The sequence below is a fragment of the Agrilus planipennis genome, unplaced genomic scaffold (genome assembly GCF_000699045.2).
Source record: "Agrilus planipennis isolate EAB-ADULT unplaced genomic scaffold, Apla_2.0 scaffold30, whole genome shotgun sequence".
Lineage (NCBI taxonomy): Eukaryota > Metazoa > Arthropoda > Insecta > Coleoptera > Buprestidae > Agrilus > Agrilus planipennis.
Window position 1 is genome coordinate 839,404 of NW_020438923.1, and position 7,891 is coordinate 847,294.

The window sequence follows — 7,891 nt, forward strand, 5'->3', positions numbered from 1 at the left end:
GAGAGGAAAAACAGAACCTGTTAAGAGAAAATGAAAAACTGCGGGAAAAAATAAAAAAGTTAGAAGGAAAACAGAAAAAAGACGAACAGAGCAAAGAGGCTAGCGAACGTAAGGGAAGTAGTGAACAAGAGGAGAACAAATTACAAAATGATACTAGGGGTCAAAAGCAAGTTAATGTGAAAAAAGGGAATAAAAAAGAAAGTAATAGATTATTGAAGGCTACAAGAAACCGATCAGCTAGTACAGAAGGAAAAAAGAAGAAAGAATGTAATAATTAGGTACATTGAAACACAGGAGAGATGCAGTAAAGAAGAGATAGTGCGACGCACTGTGATGCGTTTCAAAATAAATGAAAATAGCTTCACAGTGAATTACGGAAAAGAAAACTTCGTATGTTTAGAATTTGAAAGGCTCGAAGACAAGCTAAAGCTAATAGATAGCAAAAGGGAACGAAGGGGTTCAAACGTATGGATTGATGATGACCACACGAAAAGGGAAATTGAGGTGCAGAAATGGTTAGGATGGTTGGCCAAAACGGTAAGGGAAAAAGGGAAGAGAGCATTGGTCAGTTACAGAAAAATAATTATAGATGGAGAAACGTTCAAGTTCAATGAAAAAACAGCAGAACTGGAGAAACAGCCCTTTCGTGGAGGTAGAGCAGGAGAGTAATGGAAGTGATGGGGGAGTGTGCAAGGTCGTGGTGTGTAATACTCATGGATCGAAAAGGTTTAGGGAAATAAGAAGCTTTTTGGAAGACTTCGAAATAGTTATACTGCAGGAGACTTGGCTGGACTCAAATGGTGCAATAAGGGCCGTGCGTAATTTAAGCAACAATTTTAAATACTGGTCAATGAGTGCAATAAAGAAAAAAGCAGAAAGCATGAAAGGCAGACTATCTGGCGGACAAATAATAGGCATTAGAAAAGAAGTGGTAGATAAATGGAAAGTGCGTGAATCGGAATATGGAATGATAGTTAGAAGCGGGCAAGGGTTTTGCATTATTTCGGTGTATATAAATACAGCAATGAGTATTGCAGAAGAAAAGCTAAAAATAACTGTAGAAGAGGTAATGGGAGAATGTGAAGTAATTTTCGTGTGTGAATTAGATGTGGTAACGTTTGGAGAGGACACAAAAAGGGTTTCAGAGATTGGGAATGTAGATTATGTGGAGGCATTGAGGAAACATTACCGCATTTGTTTAGTTGTGGAATAGCAATAAAGATTCAAAGAGAGGAAATAAGAGAATTTATAAAGGAATGGAAAGGCGATAGGAGAGAGAATGACATGTGGGAGTTGATAGTTGAAACATTAATAGGTGAAGTATGCAACGAAATTTGTGAATATATTAGGGTTATAGAAGATAAGTTTAGAGGTAACAATTAGTTTAGTGTAGATACATAATCAGTTGTGATTATAAAAACTGCAAGTGTTTGGGAGCAAAATGTAAATACTCTTGAAGTATACATGAGAATCTGTACGTACATACATATATATACATTTTTATTTAATTAATACTCTGATAACAATATTCCTTTAATTTAAGAATATAGGCTTTAATAAATCACTATGTTTTAAAAATGTACAAGGGTAAGGTTCCAGAATTACCTCTGTTTGAGTAAGTTTTGATAAAAGATTGTAATATGTTTTCTTAATTACTTAAAATATATGGACCAAACAATAATGCCTTGCTTTTATTTATGATCTTTTCCAATAATTTATCAAGATATTTTAAATTAGGTAGGCCTTATTTGTATCACTTACCTTAATATTAAAAATTAAGATTAATAACATGTTAACAAAATCAAATACATTGGCAGTAAAATAAAATAAACTTGCGGTTTGAAATAGCAAAAAAACTTATAATTACGCTTCACACACTGACACGGAAATAACTTATTCATATATCATTTTACGAATCTGCATTCTCGAGAGGAATCACCGCCAAGTTCCTGACATATATTCCATGGGCCGTTCGGATAACTGTTACTCTAACTAAGCCATCTCGACCCGGGAAAACTTCTTCCACTCGCCCCATCTTCCAAATCATCGGCGGCGTTTCGTCGGCAAGAAGTACAAGGGTGTCTATCTGGAGAGTTTCGAGCAATGAGTGATGCCACTTTTGTCCCTGTTGCAGTTGGGCCAGTACATCTCGCTTGGGCCCAAAACCGCTGCTTTAACCTTTCTATCTTTTGCCATTAACTCAGTCGATTTTCGGGGAAAACACGCAGGTCATACTCAGGTAAATCCATCAACGATTCTCCGATCAGGAAATGTGCCGGTGTGAGGACTTGCAAGTCAGAAGGATCATTGGATATTGGTGTCAATGGACGGGAATTGACAATTGCTTCGATTTGGATAAGGAGTGTGGCAATTTCTTCGAACGTTAGCAATGTATTTTTAGTAATTTTCATTAAATGTTCTTTAACAGACCGAACAAGCCTCCAAAATTCGGGGATCGGGGTGGAATGAAATTCCAGGAAATACCTTTTTTCCACAGATAAGGATAAATGTCGGACTGAATTTTATCATTACAAATAAATGTTATTCCTATGTTTACGTTTTTCTGATAACACTACATTGGGGCGTATGTAGGGGAGACCGGGGTACGACTTAACAAAATTTATATTTTCAGTTATAGCTTCAAAACGCCTAAACATTTTGAAACGATTTTTGTGTCAAATGATGTCCAAACTATTCAATAACCATATCGTGTTGGTTTTAATTTGACAAGAAATTGGTACCTTTTTTAAAAAGTCGATTTTACTCAGATAAGTCAGAAATTAATACTTACCTCGCGATCGGGGCTACAATTAACGGTTCCGAAGTAAGTATTAACAAAAGAGGCAACAATTAACATTGTAAGTATTTTCCTCTATAAATAAAGAAAACGCAAAATTACAATGACATTTTAATCAGACTTATGTGTGTTATCAAATAACAATATAATCACCTTAAATGAGGTAGTAAACAGGTTATTCGTAAACGTAGCAGTCTTTATATAACCTACCTATATAGTCTAAAGCAGTCTCAATAAAGCTTAGTTTCATTATAAAGTAAACATCTTAACAATATAATCTACTAAGAATCATTTTCATATAATCACAATATTTTTCATTTTTAATTATATTCATCGTCTGAATCACAATTTTGGCAAATGTATGAAACAGTGTTGCCTCTGATACATCCGGATTGAGCCCACTTCTTGCACAGGATGCATTGCATCCAGTCTGCATCAGATGTGTCTTCATTGTATGAGACAACACAAATTATACAAAAATATTCATCTTCTGCACTGTCGCTGCTTTTTTCCAATATCCTTTTCTTTGCCTTTTCCACTTGTGATGTTTCCTTTTGTTTCCTATTTTTAGTGATTTTTCCTTTACCCTTTCCATTATCGTTCTCTTTACCTTGCTTGTTTTTCTTTCCATCGTCTTTATTCTGCGTTTTTTTTTCTTTTTAAATTTCTGTTACTTTCTTTTAGTGCTTGTTTTTCCGGTGTGTCGGTGAGTATGGCAGATTTTCTGGTGCGATTACGATTCACTTGAACCCGTGGCTGAGCTTTTGGGAAAGGTCGTACGAATTCGATTATAAAACAGTTATCTATTTCAGCAAGTGAAGGACGTTTGCGATGGTACTTCAGACAAATTTACATTTGTATTGGATGAATTTAAACTATTTTCTTTTTGCATGCCTGCATCAAGCAAGATGTCGCCTTCAAAAGATGGTGTAGTCGCTAAGTTAGGACCGCTTTGGGTGGGATCTGGACTATCGGTGACAAAAGATGGTGTATAGTCTGATTCTTGAAAGACGTCTTCGTTGCATGGCCAGATACCAGCGTTCATGAACGCGTTTGTCACATTCATGGGATTTAATGCCAACGGGAGCGAATCTCTGACTATCTCTGGGAGATCGTATATTGTCATGGTTTTTCCTGGGTTATTGGTCATCCAGTTGGTCTGTTTTCTGCTTATGTAATTTTTTAACGGATCTAATACTCCTACATCGAGAGGCTGTAAATTGTGCGAGCAATGTGGCGGAAACGACAAAAGAACGACATAGTTTCTCTTCGCTTTGTCGATGACTTCACCGTTTACATGTGAGTTATGGTTATCTATTAAAAGCAAAACTGGATCCTCTTCCGACGGCTTCACATGATGAATAAAATGATCGAAAAATTTCAAAAACTCTGTTTGTGTCATCCACCCTGACTTATTACCAATGCCTATACATTCTGGTGGTCCGTTCCTAACAAACAAATCGCTATAACGAATACGGGGAAAGACGAACATACAGGGAATCGCATTACCAATTGCATTTATGGCTACAGCCAATGTAACCAAAACGCCCCTTTCGGCGGATGTCATAGCACTGGCCTGCTTAATGCCCCTTCCAGCAAAAACGTTTTTCGGCTTTTGCACTGTAGTTACGCCCGTCCCATCCATGTTCCAAATCCAGGATGGGCTAAGTTTGTATCTTTCTAATACAGATCTGTATTTTTCAAAAAATGCATGCACATTTGTTCGATTGAAGGATGTCGCCCTACTTAAACTTGTCCCTTCAGGGCTTCTAATCGACAACATAGTATTTCTTTTCATGAAATTCGTGAACCAGTCATCACCCGCCTTTTCCTTAGCCCTCCACGATTCTGGCAAGTTCGGGATTTTTTAAAAAAACAGCACACTCGTAGGCTAATTTTTTTACTTCCGCAGGTAGCAACCCGAAATAAATATTGGAGCACTTTAATAAATAATCTGCTATTTTTTTCTCCCGCTCAGAAGTGGGGTCTTTTTGTAGCCTACTTCTACTGGAACTTCTGCTTTCTTCTTTTTCACAAAATTGAACAGCGAAACGTGAAAAATTTGAAATTCTGTGGCTACTTCTCTGCAGTTCCTTTTCTTGTCCATTATTTCTAAAGCAGCTGACTCATAGGTCGCCAGCGAAGTCATGCCTCGAGCAGTTTTCCGCTTGTAAGTCCTCATACTATAACGATTAAGATAAATAACTAAATAAATAATTTGGTACCGTGGTGAATATACATCTCTTTAAAGTTAGGACTGATGGACAGACAGCGTAGGCTTAGTAAGAAGGTCCTGTTGACCACCCTTGGGGTACAGAATCAAAAATAGAATCGAAAGGTATATACTGTTAATACTAGTCCCACATACGAGGTAAGAATTAACATGTTAATACTAGTCCCGTATATTTTGTTAATTTTAGCCCCATGGATACCTTTTCAATAAAAAAAAATGTAATTACGGAATAGTGTACATTAGCGTTACTAAAGTTATGTAATATTATTAAGAATAAAACAAGCTACTGCGAAAAAAAAAATATTACGGCGAAATCAAATATTCAACACGTAAATCAAAAAATCGTAAAGTGAAAAAAGTTCGTTACCTGGCCAAAATAGATGCACATCACATAACTCACTCCTAAGGCGCACTGAGCTGGAATGACGGGTTTCAATCTGTAGACCGCTGTTACAGGGACGAATTTTAGGAATAACTAGTGACGTGCATTTTATTGTTTCTTAGAAATTCACTTGTTAATACTTACCTTTGTTAATTGAAGCCCCGGCCTCCCCTACTTTGCGGATTATTTAGGGGGAGAAGGGGGACTGTCACCTACCTTAACAAAATTTAAGTGTAAGTTAGATTAAGGTGGGAAACAAATAAGTCCCTTCCCTCCCACCGTATCGAGTAATTATTTATCATTAATACGATTCGTGGAAAATGTTCATTTAGCAAGTGATTCAAAAGTTAGACATATAAAAAAGGCAGAAAGCTCAGTGAATAAACTCAACCTTCTCTCAAATCAGCACAGCACACATTCACTGACTAATACACTGCCCTGTTTAGGTTAAGGAAAAGGGAACGGAATAGTTAAAACTAAATAGTATATAGTATCTGGCCGATAGCCAAAAATAAATTGTGTATTCTTTCAGTCTGGTTTTTGTATTTTTTTTTGATATCCTGCGATATTTTCCTGTTTACGTCGAAATTTGGGGATGTTTGATTTTACATCGCGTCAAGTTCTCTCTCTATTCTGTGTATGTGCACTCGTATCGGGATGCACAAAGTTGTAGGTGTGGTTCACCGTCAGATGTTTGTCATTGTGACCATTGAGGCAATCGTACGATTTCCAACAGTCCCACATGATTACCGTGCCAGGCAGAACTTTTTGTTTAACAGTGTGTCGGATGTTTTGTCGGGCGCAGGAATCATATTTTCTTTTTTCCATTTTCGTCTCATCAATTTCGACGATTACCCCTTCGCCACCCAATTTTTCGTTGCTGTTTTCGATTGCTCAATCAACATTAACTTTCAATCTACCACCGTTTCCGAACTCATGCCAAACTCGCTTTCTAAGAAGTGGGTTTTCGATGAATTTGTACAACATTCTAACGCCACATAATCACATAAATTACCAAAGAACGTGTTTTTCCGCAAGCTTTGTTTGTAATTGCACGAAGTTGTAATTAGATTCTTCTCCACCAGTTTTTTGTCCGTTTTCTGGCAGCACCAAAAAAAAAATCAGGGCTGAAGAATGCACATGTTGTTACAGTTTGGGCATTCTTTATCAATGAGAATAACCTCATGCTCCTTTAAAAAATTAAATTTTTCTATTTTCAAGAATGTTCTCAATGGAAACTGGAATGAAGGGGTTTATGCAGAATTTAGATGATATCTAAAGGGATTTTAGGTAACTCGAATCGGAAGTAGTAAACAAATTCTTTGCTTCCGTGTTGATAGAAGAAAAATACACTTGTGGATAAGAGACCCCGTATGTTGTAAAACTTCTTAAAAACTTGGCCCTAGGATTTTCTTTTTTGAGTATACGTTGCCGCATTTAACGTGTTCTTGAGAAAACCATCACAAATAACGAATTCGGGTTGTGATTTCTCCAAATGACTACACAAATGCTACACCCATATAAATTATCAAAATCGAGTAAATATATATCAATAATATTATTCGTGGAAAATGTTCATTTAGCAAGTGATTCAAATGTTAGACATATACAAAAGGCATAACCCTCAGTGAATAAACTTAACCTTTTCTGAAATCAGCACAGAAAACATTGACTGACTAATACACTACCCTGTTTAGGTTAAGAAAAAGGGGACGGAATAGTTAAAACTAAATAGTATAATGCATTGGTTTGTTATGATAGTATGAGGATAACCGTAGTAACTATATATTTCTTGTAGGAAGTTAATTACAAGTTTGGTATTGGTTGATTTTACTGGTTTTAGAAACACAAACATTGTGAATGCATCAACAGCGTGATCATGTATGAGTAATGTATGGAGAGGTATTGGCATCTTTTCAATTGGATGCATGAATCCTTCTTTTTTCCCTGTTGGGCGTTTGTTAAACAAGCAAGGAATACAACACGATATATATATGTCCACGTATCGCCTCATTCATGGAAACTAATAATGTTCGCATAAACTTTTCAGTAGCCAACTGAGCACTTTCCTTATGAGCCATTCGAACAATCTGTTGTCGCATACCGCGAAGTTCTACCCATAATACTCCTTTAACTGTGATACGATAAATTCTTCCATCACTTAATATATAGTTCTTGTATACACTTTTCTCATATTCGCTTTCGGGCGAGTTAGATAAAAATTGTCGGATTGTTTTTAATTTCTAATCTGTCAGTTGATCTGACAGGACCCAATCGGCTTGTTTCATTCGGAAAATCACAGCTGGAGGTTCTTCAGTTGATGATGTATTTCTATTCAGGGCATCCGCATGTTTCAACCTGTTTCCTGGCCTGTATTGCACATCAAAATTAAAATTCCGTAACTGCAACCACCACTATGTAATTCTGAGTAAAATATCTCTTTTTGCTGGTAGCTTTTAAAGCGTTACAGTCGTTTATA